General features: G+C 40.5%; 1 long non-coding RNA gene across 2 annotated transcripts; it reads left to right on the top strand.

Moving 5' to 3' along the window:
- Positions 1-9,868: 9,868 nt before the first annotated feature.
- LOC137149318 (uncharacterized) lies at positions 9,869-23,170 on the top strand. Of its 2 annotated transcripts, XR_010918764.1 has the most exons (4): positions 9,869-10,060; positions 20,024-20,162; positions 21,630-22,423; positions 22,697-23,170. It is a non-coding gene; the product is annotated as an uncharacterized lncRNA (long non-coding RNA). The 2 variants fall into 2 exon arrangements; XR_010918753.1 differs by lacking the exon at positions 9,869-10,060 and having other exon boundaries at positions 19,769-20,162.
- The last annotated feature ends 1,242 nt before the right edge of the window (positions 23,171-24,412 follow it).

Genomic DNA, 24,412 nt, shown 5'->3' with positions numbered 1-24,412 from the left:
TTTATCACAAAATTTCACTCAGAAATGTTCACTTTTTTTTTTTAATATGTTGGGCAATGTTACACTCCTGAAATTTTGCTTTTCTATTAAATGTTAGGACAGTGATGTTTTGTCATCCATCAAAGTATGTAAAAATGCAAAATAATTTCTGAGCCGAAGTGGAGATGAACATAGCAACCCTAAGAGGAAAGTGGATAGGAGTGATAGAAAAAGGAAGAAAAATGTATTATGCTTTTGCTGCTGCCCTTCTTTGCCTACTTCAAATTTCCTCCCTCAAAAAGGACCCCAGGATGCTCGCATACATGCTCAGTGCTCCAACCACTGAGCCACATTGTCTTATCTACAGCTCAACTCATTGACATCAACAAGTGATAACAGCAATAAACTGTGCTGACTGAATTAACAGGAAGAATATAGGATGTGTAGGATGGAATTTAGACCAGGCTGACAGCCAGTGGAGATCAGGCATCACTCAACAGTCACCAGCAGCAGCAAACATAAAAAGAATAGGTAGAATTGAGATGAGAAAATACAGGCCCAAAATACACACGCACAAAAATCACAGAGAACAACATCTTCCCCTGCAGACAGTCCTGCCTATACACCACCTGGCTTCCATCGTACACCCAAGCAGTAATGTCTTTCACACAGGGGGAATAGTGAGGCTTCAGGGTTATGCAGGAGCTTGTACGAGATCTCTATATTGAGATGAATTTTCCCATTTGGGGATTATCTAATACATATGGTCCAGATTCTAATTCCCTTACTCATGCTGAATGGCACTTCACTCTGTAAGCACTCCTTTTGACTTCAATGGGGCCACTGAATGAGTAAGGCATTATTCAACTTGAGTAAGAATGTTAGAGTCTGGCCCTATGTGCCTAGTAGTTTACAATCAGATAAATGTATGTCTCAGAAAGTTCCTCACAGTCCCCAAGCAGGATGGAAAGTTTTGCCTAATAAACAGGTGATTTTGTTTTGTGCAAAAGTGTTGAAACCTTCTTCACTAGTGGTGTAATTTTCCATAAACATAAAACACATATGGCAATGTATCCTTTATATTGAGCAAAGACAAAACAAGTTACTGTACATCATAGCTGATAAGGGAGCTAAAGGTCAAAGCTACAACCTGTTTTTCCAGGATAAACCTTACCCAACTGTTCAGTTGCCCAATAAAATTGAAGGAAAGGTTACAAGAGAATGGGAATGGAGCATGCTTAGGATTCTGGAGATAAAGGCAAAAAAGAAATACCGGAAAAAAAATCATGCTTACTTGGTAGCTATGACAGACTCTTTTCTCTTTTATTCTTGATTATTTGGGGGTGTTTGTTTGGGGGAAAATATAATATACTATTTTCCCTAATAATTATTTTGGGCTGAAACTAAACTGCCAGACTGAAACACCTAAGACAATTGGATATGGATCCAAATTTAGCATCGTGTACCTATCTCCATTTGAAAGACTAATATGGAACCTGTGACACTCTGGTTGCATATGGATTTAAAGTTCACTTCATAGCATAGCATGCTATTCTCTTCCAGTCTGGAAAATGTCATGTGGCAACCTGATGTTCTGGAAGGAAAACAGCAGCAGATGCATGCACACACAGAAATCCAAGCACGTGTGCTTACGCACAAAGACAGCTGCCACTTTGCAAGAGCTGGTGAAAGATTTCAAAGGCCAAATCTCTTATTGAGCCCTAAGTAAAATGGTAATGCTCATTTGGGTTATCCTGTAACCTTTGGCTGTACTGATAACTGTTTTCTCTCTCTCACTCGCTACACATCTCTTCAATGACAGACTGGCTCTTAAAAGTAGAGTGTCTGTTTTCTGGGAAGATCTTAATGGGGATTAGGGGACATGAGAATTACTGAATTACTGAAAATACTCTGAAAGAGTGCAAGAGAAATCACCGCAAGCCCTGCCCACCAGTATACTGATCCTCCGAGAAGCACCACTACCTACACAAAAATATTTCTCTATTTCAAAGAGAAAAGCAGCAGCAGATGTGCTGCAATCGTGGAAGGGGTAAACACCACTACAAAGGCAGGAGCAGCGTGAGGAGCAAATGATACTATCACAGTCTTAGCGAGGCGAGACTAACTTAACTGGGACCAGGAGATAGGTCATGCTCAAAGACTGTGCACATTAACACTTCCGGAGGAAAAGCTCTCTAGATTCAGCAAAGTAATGAACATTACATAAAGGATTTCATGGGGAAGATGCACCAGGAGGCAGTGTTTCTCCTGGAGGTTAATCAGCATGCAAGGGGATGGCTCTGCCTCCTCCTCTGTCCCACCTTTTTCCACCTGATATGGTGCCCAGAGGGAGGAAGGAGTGAATACTTCTAGCTTACAGGGCATACTATTGTTATTGTTCCTTTAACAGGCCATGCAAGTGTGGGCTATAAGTCATTGTGGCCCCTCTCAAGACCTCCAATGCAGCCATGCAAAATCCAATCACAATCTGATATGAAAGGAAGAAGCCAAGTTAAGCCAGAGTCTTTTTCCTAGTAGAGAATCTCTCAACCCCTGGTGGAGGAAGTCATGAGCTACTTAACTCTGAAGCCTAGATTCAGCAAAGATGAGCCTTAAGTCTACCTCGGACAGAACTAAAACAGGGGTCAAGGCCACTGTATCTACACTGGTCATCATTAAGAAGTCCCACATAGTGGTATCAGAGACACTGTTCTAAGTATAGGGCAATATGGATGAGTATAGAGCAAGTATCACTGTATGGTAGCAATGGGTAATGGAGACTAGTGTAGCTAACTCTAGGAATAGAGCTTCCTTTGTTTTCATCCCAAAGCAAAAGGCTAAAGTTTCTCCACCTCTTGTTCTGAAAGCCAATGGCTGGTTTGTTTTACATTTCCCTGACAACCAGGAGCTATCTGGAGTGATCTCCTGAAGCAACAAACAGTCTTGCTTATTCACCTTCTCTACAGACAGACTCCTTCAGTTATGTTCCCAGGGTGAGAGACTCTCTAGATTGGGACAATGCACAAAGGTTTAGACTTTGTTGGAGGAGCTTGAACCAGCAAAGACCAATTTTAGTCTGCCCTTTGCCTTGTGTGGCATCCAAATATTTAGAGGCTATAGTCGGCCAACCTAGAAGCCATCAATAAGCCTTTGCCGTCACCAAGTGCAGCTGGAAAGAAAGCTACAGTACTGTACCTCTCATTTTCCTCTTCCCTCTGACCAGAGCCAACACCGGAAAGAACAGCTAATCCTCTTTATTTCTAATATTCACCTTCCAGCAGTGTATAAGTTGAAGAGACATTTCATTTTCCTACATACCCACATCACAGCATAAACTATGCACTTCACACAGCTATGTTTCAAGCAGCACAAAAATTAACCACTCTTTGATCAATCACATTGGTAACATCTGCACAGATGGACCAGCTGTATGATTATCAGTGTTAGTGCCACTAATGTCCTGTAAGGGTTGCTCATGCATACTCTGATATGTAATAAATACTAGTGTCCAGTTTGTGTCCAACCCAGGTGATGTAACTTACACTCCAAAAAGCTCTTTGTCCTTTGGAAAACATGTCCTCTTTTCCCCTATTCAGGAGGAAGAGTAACAGAATCTAACCAATTATTAGATTTCCCACTATGCTACCAAAATGGAAACAATTTTCTTTGGTTAAGTTTAAACTTTAGGGATTAAAATACATATATGTAATCATTCTGAAATTTCTATTCTCTCTCTATTTCAGTTTTTTATATAGTGCCTTTCAGTCCTGTCGCTAAGCAATTTGTATTTTTATATATATTATACATAAACAGCACAAATTGACAATGAAATTCAGACAGAAGTGAGGGCGTTTAATCTAAATTCACTGTGAATTTTAAATTTAATTTTCATCAGATGAAGGCAAGTAAGTGAAAAAAAAATGAATGAAATTTTACACTGAAATTAGGGGTTTTTTTGAGAAATATCACAAGTACTATCTATTTTGCCACAGACATTTCTATAAATGAATCTCATGTATTTCCATGATTTTATTTTAATATCTTGTCTACAGATTAATGACTTAATTCCAGCAAAGCACTTAAGTACATATCTAACTCTAAGCATGTGAATAGTGCCATTGAAATGAAAGTTAAGCACTTTGGTGACTCAAGGCTCAAAGCCTTCTTGAATGTAAATTATTCTAAACAGACATTTTTCGATGCAAATCTGTGGCAAAATTTATAGTACTTGTAAGTGTGTCATTTCTCAAAAATGCCCTAACTTCAATGTAAAATTCAATTGATTTTATTAGTGAGCCTTCATCTGAGGAAATTTTATTTTAAATTCAGTGAGTTTATTCACTTCTGTCCAAGTTTCACTGTCAAATTTGTGCTTTTAGAAAACTTTTATACCAGCCAATATCTAAAGGTAAACAATTTCTTATCTTGTTTTTAGCAAGCACTTCAAATATGCAGTAATGATGATACTTATTGGCTTAGTTATTTAATTTATGGAGAAAGTGTAGGAAAAAAATCACATTGTTGTGTGCAGTGTCATTGTAGCTGTGTCGGTCCCAGGATATTAAAGAGAGAAGGCGGGTGAGGTAATATCAGTTATTGGACCAAATTCTATTGGTGGCAGATACAAGCTTTCAAGCCGCACAGACCAGAAGAAAAGCTCTGTGGCCTGAAAGCTTCTCTCTCACCAACAGAAGTTGGTCCCATAAAAGATATTACCTCACTTACCTTGTCTCTCTAGAAAAAACTCACTTAATTTACCAATCTTTTGATGAGATTTTAATAACTGATCTTATATAACAGTAATTCAAGATAGAAACAAAATATTATTTAACAAGGTTTTATATGACAGCATAAAGAGTGACTGGTAGCTGAGTGTTGATTCAGACATATTTCTGTCAGGATCACTTCCCTGCCAAAGTATACCTCCAATAACCATACAGAAATTTTATTTTTAATAAATAACCACAAAATGGTTGCATAAACAGAGTAAACTGTGGGTAACTGTAGTTTATAATGAATATCTGTTGTAGCAACACTAACAAATACCTCGCACAGACTGACTGCAAGTCCATCCACCATCACTAGCTTATTGGTTAGTGGCAAACCAAATGAGGTTGGAACACATCAGTGGTTTCCCTTAGTGAGAAATCTACATCCTAGCGACATCAGCTTTTACACTCTTGAAGTATCCCTCATGTTTGTACTTTCCAGACTTCTGGCTTTGGAAATCTTACAGTTTTCAAAGGGAATAGTCAAGGTCTTTACTCATTGACCCAGAAAGTCACTGTGGAAAGATTGTTCACACTACCCTGCCCAAAACATAAACACACAGAACACACTTCTAGGGAGGCAGTGTGGTCTACAGTTTGAAATAGGAGCTGGGAAACAAATCAGCCAGACTTCTAGTGAGACATTGGGCCATGTCTATTGACCTCCCTCCCCTTCCCCATCTGCAAATGGAGATAATTCCTACCAACTGGAGGGAGGGTCTGGTGAAGTTTAATGGATTAACTGTTTCAAGCATGTCAAGATCCTAGTGGGAAAAGCACTACCCTGTGTATTTGAGAAGAATTAACCATAATTATTAATATTATCACTATAACAAGTGGAAAATGTACTTTTTCACCAAAAAAAAATCAATGAGAGAGAAACACTGATGTAGACTGATCTGCCCAGGCTGAGTTGTGCTCAGTGTAGAGGGTCTGATTCTGCATCAATGACATCATTGGGCGTTTTGCCATTAACTTCAATGGGAACAGGATCAGACCTATTGTAAGAAGGGGCTTGATCCTCCATAGTCCTCAGCACTAGTTATGATGTTAAACTTCCTCAGCTGCCATTGAACTTAGTGGAAGTCAAGGGCTCTTGTAGGATTCAACCCTAGTAGTTTTATTCAAAGACTTACTTTGGGGTCACTTATTTTAGTCTTTACAGTGGTAGCCATTCATGCAATTTTCTTCATGTAAATCATCTGATCAGTTCAAAGACCTGCCTTGTAATTTTCTTGTGCAAAATCAGTTTTATTTTTATGCTTTCCTCAACCACGTGTATGTTTAGGTAAACTCTGAATTTCCACCTATGTAAACGCCAGAGGCATTACACTCTTAAGTACTGACACATTTACAACACCCGTTTCTCCAAGATGTCATTCTTCTCAGATTGATCATTTGCTGCATAGAGAAGGGAAAAAATAGGAGAAAAACTACCAATCATTCTTGCTTTTCTTTTTAGGAGGAGAGAAAGATAAGCCTATCTCAGGAGAAAGTCTTTTTTATTAAGTGAGGACTGATCAAATAGTATCTGGAATTCCAAACATGCTGATATTGATGTGGAAAATAGTTAAGAAGGGCAGAAAAATATCAAAATGTTTTTAAAAACACTTAAACTGACTTTCTAAACAGTGGGCCAAATGGATCCTTGGTGTAACTCAGTTGATTTCAGTGGACTTGCACCATGGGTGAATTTGACCTATTGACCCTACAAATACCTCACATCTAGTTTTGCTTTATTTATTAATTTTTTTCACGCCTTCCCTTGACATCTCAAAATAGTACTTGTATTTCTTTCTCCCGATCACCAATGTATTTCCCCCTCAGAACTAGTTTCCATCAATGTTTTGTCATTCATGGAATCTTAGTGTTACTACGTGATAAATGTCAATCTACCCTGATTCAATAGTGCAAGATTAAGTGTGCCATTTCTTTCACTGTTTTACTGTGATCCAGACATTTCCATAACTAGCCTTCTACAATGACAAGATTCCTTCCACCTTTGCTGCTACCATTTTTTAACTAAATAGCCAAAGAACACATTCAGATATCTTCTCTCCCAGTGAATAGCATCTTATTCTGAGAGTAGTCCAACTGACTAACTCCTTGCAGAGCAAAAAGTATTGACTTAGAGTCATATACAGTAGATTCTAAAAACACAGCCACTATTACTGCTGTGGTGACAAAAACTGTTTGATATTCAAATATTTACATATATTTACAGTTTATTCTAACTAAAAATAATAATTTAATGAAAGCTGTATACCAAACAAACCGAGAAACTGTATAACATGTTTTGATAGATCCAAATATTAGCTATGATTAGGTCATTTGCAACATAAGCATCCCTCTAATCCCATAACATCAGCTTTAACTGAGCTGACAGGTCTTCTCATGTGCAGCAAGAACTCTATGCATAATAGCTTACCCCTCCACCTGCATGATGCAGAAACTGCCAAGATGCACTACATTTAGTTGCAGTTTTGTTAAATGAAGTAATGTCCACTTGGGACTGAATAGAAAGCATTACACTTCTTTTACATAGGACCATATATATGATACGTGGCCTAATAAGTTATAAACTAAGGCTATATAAACAGAGCAGAGCAGCCAACTCCTGATATTTAACCTTGATTTTTATATATTTCATATATATACAACTGCAATTTCAAATTCTCATTTAATTAAAAGAACTTCTCATTCATTCCTCCTATTTTTCTGGGTCATTATTGGAATGAACTCACTGGGCATTATATAGCTACATTTGGATTACATCTGTTTCTTAAGCATATTGGCTCTTTAAGATGCTAAATAAACCCAATAAAGGCCTCAAGAACTGCTGCAATTTCAGAGAATAACAACCAGCTCGCAGTCATGCTATGACCTTACAGCAGTTCCTGAGGCCTTTACTGGGTTTATTTAGCATCTTAAAGAGCAATATGTTTAAGAAGCAGATGTAATCAAAATGTAGCTATCTAATGTTCACTGTGTTCACTCCAAACATGACCCAACCCTCTAAAGGGTGTTATTTAAATTGCTCAGAAGATGAATACTGACAGTGGTCTTCTTCAGAGATCATCAGTGAAGCTGAACATGCCATTCTAGGAAGTGTTGCAGTTACTGATGATTGCAAGGGACCCACTAATTTCATTCTCTGTAGGCAGAGTTATGAACAGAAACGCATGTATACCATGTCACACATGAAGCATGCACAGATTATTCATTTAAGGCTTGCAGAAGAAAGATTTTCTCCTCCAGAATTTTCTTTCCTACTTTATTTATTTTGCAAACCTTCCCTTGCTATTGTCTTGTAAGAATTGCAAAATGGTTAATTATTATTGTTAATAAAGTGCTCTGAGGTCTTTGAATGATAAAGTACTATACAAATGCAACATACTATTACTTTAAACCTTACAAACTGGCTATTTTATCCTCACTGAATGCACTTCAGAACAGTATCACTGGTCCCACAGGTAGCTCTTACAAATGACAGTGACATTATAAAAATCCCTTTGAAATACAGAAGCAGATTCACGTAGTCTTTTGAGTCTACAAATGTACAACAAGCATCAGACAGAGAAAAACAGAAATGGTAGAACATGTTTGAGTTACTCTAAGGTGATTTCATATAAAATATACAAAAAGCAATAATTCTTACTGTACTGTTTATAAAAGACACAAAGTTTATCATAGGTTACTTATTGGCCTATTGGGCTGACATTTCAAAGTCCAGTATGTCTGCATCTGAGCCCGAAACTTGGCAGACAAAACACGTTTCTTTTTCTTGCTAGTAAAGTTTTGATTTTTTTTCTGCATGTCCAAACAATCAGGATTAAAGTTCATTTATATAACTTGTATTGCTGTTTAGATATTAAGTGATTTGACAAGATAATTAAGAGAATGAATATTTGTTCTAAATTTAAAATACAGTCTAAAGCAGGTGCTAAATTTAAAACACAATTAACATTCTCCTCACAAGAAAAGTTAACCTGATGCTCACCACACAAGTTAAGTTGGCAAATGTCAGACATTAAGTGCATATCTCAAGGACTATTAGAACTCAGGTGTTAAATCCTAGCCCCACTGAAGTAAACACCAAAGCTCACATTGACTTCAATTGAACAAGAATGTCACCCCATGACATTCTAAGTTTGGCATTGGTGATTACCAACTCTCATAACAATTTTCCCCTATTTTTAAACTTTTTTCCTCTCCTGTAATGGGCATCTGGTGCCACAGACACAAATCCAACTGGATTTTAAACGTGCTGTACACATGTCTGGCAACACACACATTGATTTGACACCATACATCCAGTCAGTCATCTGAATTAAGCAAATAGATGGTTTTCCATCCTATCTAGTATAACCCATAGCCAATGGACAGTTGTTGCCAGCAGTACCCTCTCCCTGCCTTTAAAGGATTCAAGCAAAGGGGTTTCCACCAGTTTCCTAAATATATTATTCTACGTTCCAGTTGACCTCACTGAGTTAGGAAATGTTTCCTGATATTCAGCCTAAATCTGCTTTTGCTCAATTTCATCCTTTTACTGCAAGTAATATGTCCTTCAGCCAACATAAGAAATTCCTCTCCCTCCTTAGGGTTGGGACCCTTTAAGTACTGCAGGCAATTCACATATCCTCTTTAGACATTGTTTCCTCATTCACATATTTCTTTTGGAAAGTAAGGGAAGGGACTAGGAGGCAGTTCTCTTACCACCAAGCGCTCCTGTGAACAGAACTCTGGAAAAAGTAAAGCTCCTAATTTAAGTATTTTAATGTGCAAATAAAACACATTGGAATTAGTCATGATTCTTAGAAGCTCTCTCTGGAATTCTCTCTAAAAAACTAAGAGTTAAAATCATAGCAGTCTGTGTAGATCTTGGAAGATAACTTTTTCTAACGATTAAAGCACAAGAATTGGATTGTCTGAATCTCTCCCTGGCTCTGTCACTGAATTGCTGTGGGACCTTTGTCTCAGTTTCTCATTTACCTGCAATTTGGCTTCTCTGAAGATTCCTTCTTTAAGATCTCATGTTACTAGCATGTGAGTGGCAGAAACGATTGTGGCTGTCAAGGGAGGAGGAGATTAATGCTTTCGAAAATTTCCACCAAAGTATTCTGGTCCTCTGAGACATCAGCATATACTTATGCACAGACCTGATGCCGAAACAACTAAATATTCTCTGCTTTTTTGATGAGCAAAAAGGAAACTGTTATTATCTCCACTGTAAGAAACATTTGTGACAAATGTCTCTCTGATAGTGTGACCAGGAAGCAAGTTATCCCCTGTTCCAAGAGGAAGGTGGACAGGTGAGTAGGAATCCAGTTAAATGCTAGTGGACCATTTCCTCAATCCCCACTCAACCTCTATCTGGTGTAGGCTGTGTCTGGGATAGAAAGGTTTGACTAATGTGCATTGAACTCCAGCCATCTCAGCTTGCAGCCCAATGACACCACACTATACATATGAGACTGGAGGAAGGGATAAGAATCACCATCCAGCATGTGCACACAGGCATAGAGTGACTCTAGCAGCTTACACCCAGTCCATTGACTAAATCCCAATGCTCAGGGCCCCTCATGAGCGCACAGCACCCCACCCAGCTCACTCTCCAGGACCCACAGTTATCATGTCAGCTCAAAGTCTCACCCCACACACCACTATCAGCATTCAAAATCAGCTGCAGTTTCTTGTCATGTCACCAAATGCCACAATTTTTTGTGGCTACAAAGCATCATGGAATTTTGATAGGTCACAGCAAGAAATCACAGCTGGATATTGAAGCTGAGGTGGGAACAATGGATGAGAAGTAGGCTAACTCTCCAAAAATTCATAGGGAGCCCTCTCAGCTTCTAACTAATAGGGTTTTGGGGCTAGATTGTGACTGGCTTTTGCACAAAAGATCAAGAGGAAGTAGAGACACACAAGGACCTTCCATTCCCTTCCTCCACTTTTCCTTTGGGCCCTCAGCTCCAGGCCAGCTACAACTGCAGCCCCTCCTAGCATGCTCTGCAGTGTTAACCATCAAACAGGCCTACTCACCACCTGCATTAGCCAGCCTTTGTGTTGTAGTGTGCAAACTACCCCTGCATTCCCTAAAGTTCCCAGAAGTAATGTGCTAGTTAGATCCGCTCTTATAATCATCCCCGTCTCACTGATTAAAAGTTTTGCTGGCATTTCTTTTTTCTCTGATTTGTTATTTGATATGTTGACATGATATAATGGACATTGTAATAAGCTTCTTTACATATAATTTTTGTGATAACTGAAAAAATGAAATAAAATTACTGTAGGATAATTCTGTCATTCAAAGCTTGACTTTTTGATGTTTGGCTGATTCTTTTCTATTAAAACATTTTGTAGTCAAATGTAACAGGTGAATGAGACAGAAGCTCCAGGATTCAGAGATTAATGTCAATTTGACCTGAAGTGAAATGTTTTGTTTAAATTTTCCTGGCAGAAAATTCTGCCAAAAATATTAATCTTTTCCCACAGAAAATGTTAACTTCAATAAAGCCTTATTACAAATGGGAAAATGTTTTGTTCAAAAATGTTCTGCCTGCCCTCCCCAGGTTGTACATTGTATATACCACTACAAGGCTCCAAAGCAGCAGCATGGGGAATTCCTTGCAAACAGGACAGATTATTAAGGAGCTGTTACAGGTTCTAGTGAGCCCCCACCAGCTGGCCATGGCCATGCAGTCAGACTGTTGTGAGAGGAATCCAAACCTTTGTGCTCTGGATCTCTGGGTGTGTGTTAAACTTCTGTAACCTCCGCAGGCTGCAGCATTTGTTCCTGCGTTGGCCTCTTTGGCAGATTTCCTGGACACAGACATTTAGGTTGCTACCACTTCTGGGAAATGAGGCTCCTCAGCCCACCTGCACTAGGCCCCAGGACCACCACTGACCCTTCCCCCAAGACACCCCAGTTACTTAAACACATCGCTCTCGCAAAGGCATGAAGCTTCTGGTTTACAATTTAACTCTCTCAGGGGCACACCACAGTTGTGAAACAATCAACACACACACTTTGGGCAGTCTAACACCTTTATGCTCTTTTATACTTAACCACGTAAAGCACAAATCATATAAAACAACAAACCTTTGAAACCACAATATCCCTCATTTTTTAGCTCACTCTTCCTTGGGTCTAGAAAGGCAGGGAGTCCAGTGCTTCATACAGCATCACCTGCTGGGGGGGTTGTTTCTCCCTCATGGACTAGAGGACAATGACCCCTGAGCAGACCAGCTGCTGCTCTTTAAAGGCCTTTTGCCCATGTGTCATGTGATACCCTTGTCTGCTTCCCCATAAGCACAGACCCTGCCAGATTACTTTGTTGCCAAGGTAACCTCTTCCTGCTAAACCAGTTCTTCTGGACAGGCTCTAGTTTTTTGTCTAAAGTGACTAGATTTCCAACAATTGGTTACTTAATGTCAGCTACCCTCTATTGTTGTTGGGTTTTTTTGGTTTTTTTGCCATCAGCCTTTGAAATTTCAACCCAACATGTAGGCAAACAGATCATGGAGAAAGCCAAAGGCTACACATTCAAAACAGAGTTTGTAGCCTGACACAGACGCAGTGGGGTTCATAATCTCACACAGAATTCATAAATTGTACATATTCACAAATCATCACAGGAGCATCTTCAAGAGTAGTCATAAGTAATGAGTTTGTGTATGTATTCCTAAAGAAGTCTCAAAGGCCTCAAGAGCACCAGCAGGATGTCATTTAACAGTTACATCGCAGTACTCAGAAGCACTTTGATGAGTACCCCTTAATTAATAAGTACACGTAGAGCACAAGGATACTACAGTAACCCACTACACCGTTTGGCCAACAGTCACCTTTGCTACCCAATAATACACCTCATCAGGACAAATTACAACATTCTTAACCTATGAGCAAGTTGCACACAGCTGCCAGTTTTTAGAAATCAACCTCTCAGGCAAATGATTCTTCCTTCTTCATTCCCAGTGTGGGCCTTAACTCCAAAATTATACTGTCCTGATGCTAAGGACAGGCAATATTTAAACCTGGTTTCAGTCTCTCACTCTCCAGGTTGAAGAGGCTTTTGACCCCAGGCCTTGGAGAAAAAAGACCTCTGTCAAAGATCACCTTTAGATCTTTGGCGCCCCTTTGCAGTGAAACCAGGAAAGAGGCAACAACTCTATCTCAATTTTCCTCTAGATGAAGGGCAAACCATCTCTGGCCTCCTCAAATATGCCTCACTTTTATTCAAGGCCTTAATAAGCCTCCTTGTTGGCTTCAGTATGAGAACCCAAGCCCATCCATTCCTCTGGGTACAAGGCCAGGGACCCTGTATAAAATGGTTAGCACCATTTTCTCCCAGCCCTTCATTATTTCCCTGGCCTGCTTCCCACCGTGCCGCTCTTGCAGGAGGTTCCTCACCGTCACAATCTGGGGTTTCTCTTCCTGGAGGACTTCTGACCAGTCTGCTGCTGAAGACTCCTGCTCCCAGTGGCTTCTCAGCTTCTCTAGTAGCCATCCTACCTGTCTACTCTACTTTCCACAACTTATGAGGCCACCAGTCTGCCTCAGCTGAGCAAGCAGTCAGTTTCCCCATTAATCCATTAGCATCTGAGACAGTATGAGTTATATGTACCCCATGACAGCCTCATATAATTAAATAGAGAAGCCTCCACCAACATAAAGAATGGCATTGATAGTTCAGAAAAATATCCCATCTAGTTCTCCTCAGCTAGAAGAAAGGTTTCTGTGACATGCGGCCTTCAGAATATCAGGGGAAGAATCCCAAGCAGGGGGAGAAAAAGAAATGCAAGCTCTTGTTTGTGTCTAGAATGTGCAGTCGTAAATTAATCCTTATCATGTGAGAGCATGGGTACAGGCAGCAATATGCATATGTCTGCCGCAGTGCGCAGCTTTTATTTCATGGACCAGCTTTCTTTACCATAAATGTGCCAAGTTTCTTTTTCACCAGGATATATATCGACACACTGCTATCTCTGTCTGACTGTGCCTGCTTTGTTAATGATCACGCTATGTATAATGGCAGATCATCCCTGGGAGATTATGGAAAGGGGGCAATGGATTGGCTACTGTATATTCTGAGCCAAACCTTTTAGCTAACCCCAGGTGAGACTGCCGTCTCCTAAACATATTACAATATTTATTTATAGGCTTGTCTGTGGTGTTTATCATCACTGTAATAACTAAGAGCCTCGAAAAAATTATTAAATTTATCCTCATAACACCCTGTGAGATAGGGCAGTACTATTATCCACATTTTACAGATGGGAAATGGAGTCACTGTCAGGAATGAGGACCTGCGACTGTGCCTGCCTAGTTGTCAGGCAGTCAATGAGTTCAGGTGGACCACAGCAGCTGGAGAGGATCAATGGCTGCTCAGTGCACATATCTGTGGATTCTCTGCCTTCCTGTGCTTGCTTTGCTCCAAGCTCTACACTCAGCCTTGTTTCTGTCTTGGAACCAGCCTTTCTCCTGCACTGCTCCAGCCTCCACCCCAGTCCTTTTCCAGCCTTGCTTCTACCTTGGAACTACCCAACTCCTGCCTTCCCTGATTATTCTCATAGGCCAGTTCTGATTCCTGCTCTGACCACTAGGCTTGACTGCCTATGACCCACTCTCCTGATATACCCAGAGAGACTAGGTGACTTATTCAAGGTTATATGGAAAGTCTGAGGCAAAGCAAGGAACAGAACCTGGGCCTTAACCACAAGAGTCTTCCTCTCCCTACCTCATTCCTTTTCAAGTATGGCTTAGTTCTGTGGAATTTAATACAAAATTTGTTGTTCTCATTTTAGTTTTCAGCATAGTTATCATCTCTGCTCAAATTAGGGATTAGAATAGCATAGCCCTTGCAGGTCAGAACAGAGGTCATTGGCAGCCTTGTGACAATCCTTTGTACCACATCCGCCCACGCTATCTGGGTATAGAAAACAATATTATCCCTTTACTTTGCTAAGCACTAAGTTTACCCATAATTAGTTTAAAAAGAAAGAGAAATATTCCTCTGAGGATGCATGAAGAGACTCACTTTGTTGATAAACTTTCAATGGGAGATCAAGTTCTTTCTTCAAAAGAACATGTAGGAAGAAGCTCATTTGTCTCTGCTTTGAAACGAAAGCTCTTGGCACACATGATTACCCCTTTAATAAATCATGCCTTTTGTATTTATCTAGTTTGGTCTGGTTTGCTTCTTTGTGGTATTTCTTTTATTGTTGTAAAGAATCCAGAGTCTCATTCCATGTCATCAAATCTAGTTTATCCATTATATTTTGTTGATATCAATCAACACCTTCTTTAAAAGGGTAGAGTTGTTATAATAATTGTTCAATGGTCAATAACATTAATCCAGTTGCATACATAGACCTCTGCAAATTCTTCTATGAATCTAATTATGTGTAAATATGAAAATATACAGGGCCAGATCCTTTGCTGTGGTAAATCAATGTAATTGCATGAGAGCTATGCCAATTTATGCTTTGCCAGATGAGGACCTGGCTCACAAAATGCATTGTGTCAGTGTTTTAAATACACATGCCCACACTAGCATATTTGTGAGAGATCTTATATCCACCTAAGGTGCATCAATTAAGGGACTAATTTCCCACTCTGCTACACCAATTTTACACCAGTATATCTCCATTGATATCAGTGAGCTACAGCACATAAAACTAGCAAAACATAATGAAAAATCAAGCCGAGTGCCTGTGTGCTAAATTCCTCAATAAATTAGCCTCATTATCTGCAAAAGCATCTGACTCATTATTTAAAATATTATGCACTAAAAGTTATAATTTTAAAGAAGGAAGATCAGAATAAAAACTTCTAAATTAAAACTCAAAACACAGTAATAAAAACAGTAAATCAAGCTAAGAGATCCAACAAAAACATGAATCATCCAGCCTAGCAGACAATCTTTGAAACTCAGTAAAATGTAAACATGCCACACAAGAGATGAGACAAAGTAAACATGTCACGCAAAAGAGATGATGCAAGGCAAACAATATGGAGAAAGGCAATTATATGCTAATCTAATTTCAGGGAAAACTATTTATTAGCAAATATCAAAACAGATGCATTTCTGGAGGGTCCAATTTGCACCCACAAAATTCACCCCACCAATGCAGCCACCAAGGCATTGCAAGAACAATTTAGACCCACAATTTACATGCAAGTGCAATTCTGAGTACTTGTGCGTCTAACAGATGGTGAAAGTACTTAGATTTACATACTCAGTTGATCTTTTGCTGGCACAATTTGTTCTGATCAAAAAGGAGAAGGTGGACCTCAGCCCTTTAAAAATGTACCCCATCATTCAAAATTTTCAAGCGTGGGAATCTGAAGTTAGATATAGACATCCATATTTTATCTTAATTCCTGATGTGCTATGAGAGGTTCTAATAATATTGTTAAACATGCACAACCAGAGCGAACTAGTGTCCTGCAATAAATAAGATAGCAAAAAGGAGCAGCAAATAGGGGAATTTTGAAAAGCACTTCTCCAGATGAAGGATGAACAACTACGTGACCGTTAGTGAGTTGGCTGTCTGTCAGTTTGTTTGTTGTGTGCTGGCTTGCTTGCTATGTACCTTTTTGACTGAAGTTTCTAGTGTGATCTGTTTGGGGGCCTGTGCGCTGAACCTAGATGCCTGCTAGACAAGGCTGACACTTTCCTAATGAGGCTCTAGCCTGCCATCCTTTGATCCCTAAGTCCTTTAGGATGCCTTGACAAGGAGGCAGGGCTAACTGAGGGAGAACGGGGGTTTAAAAAGCCAGCTCGTAAGTGACCAGAGGAGCCAGTGAACAGGGAAGTTTTGTGAGGGAATTTAGAGGTCTGTAAGAGACAGATACACCTAACAAATATTCTCAAAACTTGGGCCAATGAACCTCCTTCCTGCAAAAAAAAAAAAAAGAAAAAAAATCATCCGCAAAGAACAAACCAAAACAAAAAATCCATACAAGAGTAAAAATAATAAAGGAAGAAGTCCAGCAACAGAGAAGGGGCTATCCAGTTTATTAAACTGAATGCAGCATATCTGATTCCCTGTCTCAGTGGCAGATGGCATATATGTGCATTTGGTGCAAGCAGCTCATGGTCTTCAGACTCAGAGTGAGTGTCTTGAAACCAGAGTGGCTGAACTGGAGTAGTTAAGGGAGACAGAGAGGTACATAGACGAGACTTTCTGGGACACTATAATGTGGTCCCACCCCTAGTCTGACACTCCATGGGCTGTGGAGGAGGATGAAAGTCTCGGGGAAGGAGACTATCAAGCTGGAGTATAGGGAAACGATCCGATAGTTGGGACCCTCCTTCTAGATGATGTCATGATTTCCTCTCGCACTGGGGATCTCTCTCCAGGGGAGGGAAACCCTGTTGTTAGGAAGAGACAGATAATAGTAATGGGGGATTTGATTATTAGAAATACAGATAGCTGGCTCTGTGATGACTGGGAGAACCTCATGGTGAATTGTTTGTCAGGTGCAAAGGTTGTGGACCCCTCGAGAAACCCAGAGAGACTTATGTGCAGTGCTAGGGAGGAGCTGGTGGTTGTGGTATGTTTATGTACCACTGACATAGGGAAAGGAAGGAAAGGGGTCCTGGAGGCCAAATTTAGGCTCTTACAGATTAAAGTCTAGAGCCTCCATGGTGGCATTCGCCAGTTTCACACACAGGGCCAGTTAGAAAGGCAGAACTGCGGGGTCTCAATGAGTGGATGAGATGATAGTGTTTGGAAGAGAGATGTGGGTTAATTAGAAACTAGGGAATCTTTTAGGAAAGGAGGAGCCTCTACAGAAAGGATGGGCTCCACCTAAACCAAAACAGAACCAGATTGCTGGCATGTAAAATAAAAGAGGGAATAGAGAAGTTTTTAAACTAAGGGCTGAGGGAAAGCTGGCAGGTGCAGAGGAACATATGGTTCAGACAGAGTCATCCCTTAGGGAAGGATTTATTAGAGGGGATACTCTATATCCTAGTAAAGAGGAGAGGATAGAAGTTGCTAAGAACAAGGTAGGAGCTGAAGAGAAACAGTCAAACAAAAAAGAGTCCCATTCAATTACATCACATGAAGCCAAACAACAAAATATTGACACATTTTATAAGTTCTTTCCAAATACTAGAAGTCTAAACACTAAGGTGGATGGACTTGGGTGCCTGGTATTAAATGAGTATATTGATATAACAGGTATCACAGAAACTTGGAACAATGATAATCAATGGGACATGATAATTCCAGAGTACAGCTATATAAGACTGACAGAGTAGGTCATACTGGTGGGGGAGTGGTACTATGTGTGAAAGAAAGCATGGAGTCAAATACTGTAAAAATGTTAAATTAATCAGGCTGTGCTATAGAATATCTATGCATAGAAACTCGGTGCTTGAATACTAAGACTACAGCAGTCGGAATACATTACTGACCACCTGACCAGGATGGTGACAGTGACTGTGGAATGCTCAAAGTGATTAGAGAGGCTATAAAAACAGAAAACCCAATAATAATGGGGGATTTCAACTACCCCTGTATTGGTGGGAACATTTCACTTCAGGATGGGATACAGAGATAAAATTTCTAGACACCATTAACGATTGGCTCTTGGAGCAGCTAGTCCTGGAACCCACAAGGGGAGAGGCAGTTCTTGGTTTAGTCCTAAGTGAAGCACAGGATCTGGTCAAAGGGGTGAATATAGCTGAACTGGTTGGTAATAGTGATCATAATGTAATTAAATTTAAAATCTTTTGGGAGGGAGCGGGGAGGGAATACCAAAGAAACTCACCACTGTAGCATTTAGCTTCAAAAAGGGGAACTACACAAAAATGAGGAGGCTAGTTAAAGAGAAATTAAAAGGAACAATAACAAGAGTGAAATGCCTGCAAGCTGCATGGAAACTTTTTAAAAACACCGTAACAGAGGCTCAAACTTTACCTATGTCCCAAATAAAAAAAAGGTAGGAGGACCAAAAAATGCCACTATGGTTAAACAGAATCAAAGAGGTGGTTAGAGGCAAAAAGGAATCCCATAAAACTGGAAGTCAAAACCTACTGAGGAAAATAGAAAGGAGCATAACAAACTCTTGGAAAGTCGAGTGTTGAAATATAATTAGGCAGGCCAAAAAAGAATTTGAACAGCAACTAGCAAAAGACTCAAAAACTAACAGCAATTTTTGTAAAGTATATCAGAACCAGAAAGCCTGTCAAACAATCAGTGGGGCCACTGGAGGATTGACTCTTAGAGGGGAAAACATAAGAACAGTGCAAAACCTTCCCAATTCGGTTTGCAAGAAGTTCATGAACAAGAGTGTGAGAACCTGTTTGTAGGGGCTCATGGGCCCTGAAGTTTCAAAAAAACCTTTTAAAGTGGTCACCATTTTGTTTTCTTGTGATAGAGCCTTAATGTGCATATACAAGTAAGGTTGTGGTTCAACAATTTGATCAGACAGTTCTACTAAAATTCAGGCCCGCTTCTTTCAGAAACCATGTAACAAAGGCTTTTGCTGAGATGCATGCTCACCATGGGATAGGCTTAGCCAATCAAGGGAGAAAGTAAATTTAATTGCAAAAGGCATTTTTGGACAATTCACTCTAATCAAGGCTGATTCTGAGTATTTCCAAGGGTGGAGATGAGCAGTTCACCCAGCTGGAGGAAAAAGCATCATGTGTACATTCAAATACAGTTATTGTGAACAGGATTTCATTGCCAATCCAAGCTATGTCTAGTGGATTTTTCACAAACAAGACAACGCACAAGAGAAATAAACTGCAAATCTCTAGAACATGTACAACCAAAGATAGAAACTATAAGGCACCATTACATTATAGCACTTAACTTTAACTTTTAAGCATATGCTTTGCTGAATCAAAGCCTAAGAAAAACGTATCAAGTTTTAAGCCCAGTCCTGTACACACATACTGCTAAGTGCTGTGCACTGTGAATACTAAGCTTCTGCAGAACTGAGTTTTTATGTAGACTATACACTTAAAATGGCACAACTACTGTACTGTGCAAAAACATAAATAAAACAAATGAGACTGGAAACAAATTTCCATTACAAATAATTAGTAACTTTTTCCAAGACAAAACAAAATAAGAACAAAATGAGATTTATGTACTGAATGAGCAAGAAAAAAATATCTTTGTAAAACAGAATTTTCCCCTGTACCTCCCACTCTGGACCCAGCTGCTTTACATACATCTTTAATATTCTTTGTGTCAAGTAAACTGCTTATATTTTTTCTAAACAAGGTCCACTTTGCTGTTTTTCCTAGTCAGTCCAGACAGATGGCAAGTAAAGACAACACTTGAGTGTCAATGTGGTGGACACCCTCGATGAAGTACTTTTGCCAAGAAGACACAGACTAAACATGCATCAGGCCAAATAAAGATGCGTGTTTTACAGGCTAAAAGGTACTAGACTGCTTGGGACTCAAAGAATTAGAATAGTTGCCAATGTGTTAGAGTGCCTGCAAAGAGCAGCTGTACTGCTTCATCTAAAAATCACAGCACAGGAGCCTCTATATTCTAATTGGAGTGACAATATTCTCTCCAATCAAACAAGAATGGGCACCAGCATCAGCGGAGCTGAAGGGGGTTGTTTATTTTTCACCAAAGGTATATAACAGGTTTGGTACCTTTCTATGCCAGTGCATTCCTCACTGGGAAGGGACAGAATCTGGGGGAGCAGAGGATGCAAAATGAACTTGCTCCTAATTGGAAATCTTATCATGGAACCCTATGAAAAATATTAGAGTTCAGACTACATTGAGACACATTTCTCATTTACTGAAGGCAAGTAGAGGGCAAGTAAGTTGCACACCTGAGGGGTGTGGGTAAGTACATGCCTTGGGCTTTGGCATGGCCCTATACCCGTGCCACTGTGCAATGTGGTGTACCAGGTCTCAAGTTTCAATAGTCCTCCACCCACAGTCCTACAATGCACTGAATTCTTTTTTCCTCATGACCCTTATCCATCCTATAAAGGTCCCTCCCCTCTCCCTTACCGCTTTCACTAGTAGTAGCAAGCTATGCTGACCACATCAGAACAGCTTTCTGCTGCACTCTTGATCAATATGGGTGAAAATGGATCCTGCTCTGAGAGCAGTTGCCCCTCCCCCTGATCACACATGGGCACTGATCAATGGGTGGTCGGAGTCCGACAAAACCAAGCAGGAGCCCAAGCTGTGGCAGAAACCAGGACCCAAGGCTACTAAGTTACAATGGACCCCTCACACTCCCTGCCTATATCCCCTCTTGCTCTGGTGCTCTATACCTGATTTTAAGCCCAGCCCCAACTCCGCTTCAACCCAAAGGTCCTTAAGCAAGACATGGCTATAAATCAAAAATTTTATTGATTTCCGATGAACCATTATTATGCATGTGGCAGACACTATGTTGAGAAACAAATTATTAATGAGCAATTACTATGTTCCTGTGACTGTGCCTTCTCAGCCAGCACCTAAGTGGCAACAGTCCTGGGGCAATGCAGACTGGAGAAAGGGAGAGAATGCATTTAAAAAGGTCCTGGTTGGGACAGTTGTAGGAAACTTCTGTGTTCTCCAAATGTCTAAAGAAGACATTGCAAACTGGCAGCCCCTGGAAGGAATGGCCACTCTCTACCCTGCATTCCCTTCTGAGACACAACAAAAAGCTTAACTTTTAAAAAATATGAGTACATTTATCTTACCATTAGGAGCCTCAGCTCCTTCTTCATGGGCTGCAAAAGTTGTCTGAGAACCAAGGGTAGCCTAACAGTTTCATTCCTGGAATGCTGAAAAGTATGAAAACTTAGGCTACCTACAGTATATGTCATGTCACGTGGCTTCTTCCAAAGAAAAAAATATAGAAATAATGATACCTTTGTCTCTGAATTGCCAGGACCTTCAGCTCCCAAGAGGGAAACCATTCCACCAGGAGGGCAAGAGCAGCACCCACAGTAAGCAGAGGCAGATGGAGGAAGACCTTGGAGTAGCGCTTATCAGCAGAACCAGGAGAAGTTTGTGTTCCTCAAAGGCACAGGAGGATTAGGCTCTTCAACAGGAAGAGACACTGATTAACTGGTCCACGAAGCAGGAAGTATGCCATAGGGAACAGGAGCATTCAACCCTGATGAGGAAATGATGGAAAAGGAAGTGGAGCAGGAGAATGACATGAAGCACATAGCAGGGTCGTCCGGTGGCACAGCGAGTCTTTTCCACTCTGGAAGAATCTAGCCTGTCCCAGTACTCCAGCTCTGGTGCACAGAATGCAGGAGAGGGGAGCTCCTGTAAGTGCTCATTTTGCTTTGATGCTGCATGATGAGAGGAGATTGAGCTCGTTATATGGTACAGGAGCAATAACAGACAGAAATTAAGAACAGAGCCTGTCCATCTACGCAGTGGGGCCACAGAAGAAAAGCTTGTTAATGTACATGGGGATCACCCGGGAATCCTCCATAGAGATCTCCAGGAAACTTTCCTGTAGGTATTCTGCAATCCTCTGCCGAAGATTCCTTGACAGAGCTGCCTTCTTTCTCCCCCTGCTGTAGGAAACTTCGCTGTGCCACCTGGATATTATTTGTTCAGGGACCAGAATGTCACACAGGCAGGTGGCATATGGAGGTGGTCTGAAGCCACACACATGCAAGAGATGCACTCTTGCATTTTGGATTATCCTTGGGAGTGAGATATCAGGTTTGATTACCCTATCCTGTGTAAAAAGCTACAAATATTCAGAATAATTTCCACTGATGCTTATAGTAACCCCCTTTGCAAACCACCGTTTGTCCCTTCTTGCCCAGTCCCCCTTGCCCACCCCCCCACAAACTCACCATATTTGGGACTCAAACTGACCTGTGCGCTAACCAAGGGACAGTGAGAAATAGGTGTGTGTAACTTCTGTGATTCTCATTTGTAAGCGCACTCACAATACTGTCTTTGTTCACTGTTTTACTTTGCCTTCTCTAGATGTGCCCTTGAGGACCCACTCCTTCATACCAGTGAAGCACCTCCATTAGATAAGGAGCAGACCCAGGAGGAATAAGGATATGTTTCATGAAGTACTGCAGTCAAGAAATGCAGAACACAGCGAAACAAGAGCATTGAGACAGACAATCAATGAGAGACTCAGGCTGGATAGCCAGGAAAGGACACAGGGGCAGGAGCAGATAATAAAGCTTCTGGAGGGCCAGATAGAGATGTCGAAGTTCCTCATTAACCTTCAATCTAAGCACATCCATGCCTGACCCATCCCTCTAGCCACTACAGAACTCTCATCCATGTCCTCCCCAAACTCGTCCACCGCACTCTTCACATGTTCCTGGTCCCTCAGAGTACCCTGTGCACTCCACCCCAGCAACTGGTTTCCCAATAAAAGCTGGAGTTAAACCCAACTGTGACAGCCCTAACCGTGAGACTCTTCTTCTTTGCCAAGTTCCCTGGTTGACCAAAAGTTTGTGTTTGATTCTGTTATTAAACATAAGTCTTTGAAATTAAATGAGTCTTTATTTGTGAAATACATACAAACATACATCGCTCGGTGCTAAGACTGAAACACAGTTGCTATAGGTAGGAATATTTGTTCCTTGCAATTAACGCTCAGGAAGCAAGCACCACTGGGGTAATTCAAGGCAGCAGGTAACCATTGCAGGGCCCAAGGCACACAAAGACACATTGGCACACAAAGGCACACACAAAGGCACACAAAGACACATTGCAGGGCCCAAGGCACACAAAGACACATTACTGAGAATCATTGTCAAAATGCTCCTTCAAAGCCTTCCTGATTCAAAGAGCCTCCTGCTGCACCCTTTTAATTGCCTTTGTATCTGGCTGCTCAAAATCAGTCAGCCAACCAGTCAGCCTCAGCGGTCCATCCCTGGGGAAGCTTTTTCCACTTCAATTCGCAAATATTATGTTGAGTGCAGCAGGCTGCAACAACCCTAGGAATATTTTCCTCATTGAGATCTAAACGGCCAAAAAGACAGCACCAGCAACCTTTTAATCAGCCAAAGGGCACATTCAATGGTCATTTGGCACCTGCCAAACCTGTTGTTGAAGCGCTCCTTGCTGATGTCCAAGTTCTCAGTGTAAGGCTTCATGAGCCATGGAAGAAAGGGGCAGGCGGGGTCTCCAAGGATTAAAATGTGCGAAGACGGGGGATAGTACCAATGCCACACAGCAAAATGTCTCCGTGTGATGCACAGTACCCTGGGATACTAACCCTGAAATGGTATCACTAACATCATGTAACAATAGCAGCTGTGTGGATGAGGGTATACCATGTTGTGGCTTTGTCTAAGTATCAGGCAGTGCCAGCTTCTTTTACAGTGGAGGAAGGAGGGGTGTTATATTTATTATTTTGTGCTAAATGGGCAATATATTGGATATGTTATATTCTTATAAACTAATATTATCACATTCTATAAGTGATGGAGAGATTATTGCAAAATGTACTAGATTACAAAATGTAAGATTATTGCAATATTTTGGACCATTACAGTTGTACCATTTAGAAGGATAGAACAATCCAAACATACAATTGTTTAAAAGATATACCCAGGAAACAAATCTTCAAAAGATGTTATTAAGTAGATTGCTCTGCATTAAGGCCATTCAGTAAACAGATTCTCTGTAATGAGTTTATCCTGTATTAAACAACTAATGAGTTGATGCTTTGTAAGA

Source organism: Emydura macquarii, unplaced genomic scaffold (genome assembly GCF_026122565.2).
Source record: "Emydura macquarii macquarii isolate MOO-44397 ecotype Brisbane River unplaced genomic scaffold, CSIRO-AGI_Emac_v2 contig_18, whole genome shotgun sequence".
Lineage (NCBI taxonomy): Eukaryota > Metazoa > Chordata > Testudines > Chelidae > Emydura > Emydura macquarii.
The sequence above is the reverse complement of the archived record's forward strand: the minus strand, read 5'-3'. Positions and strand labels throughout refer to the sequence as shown.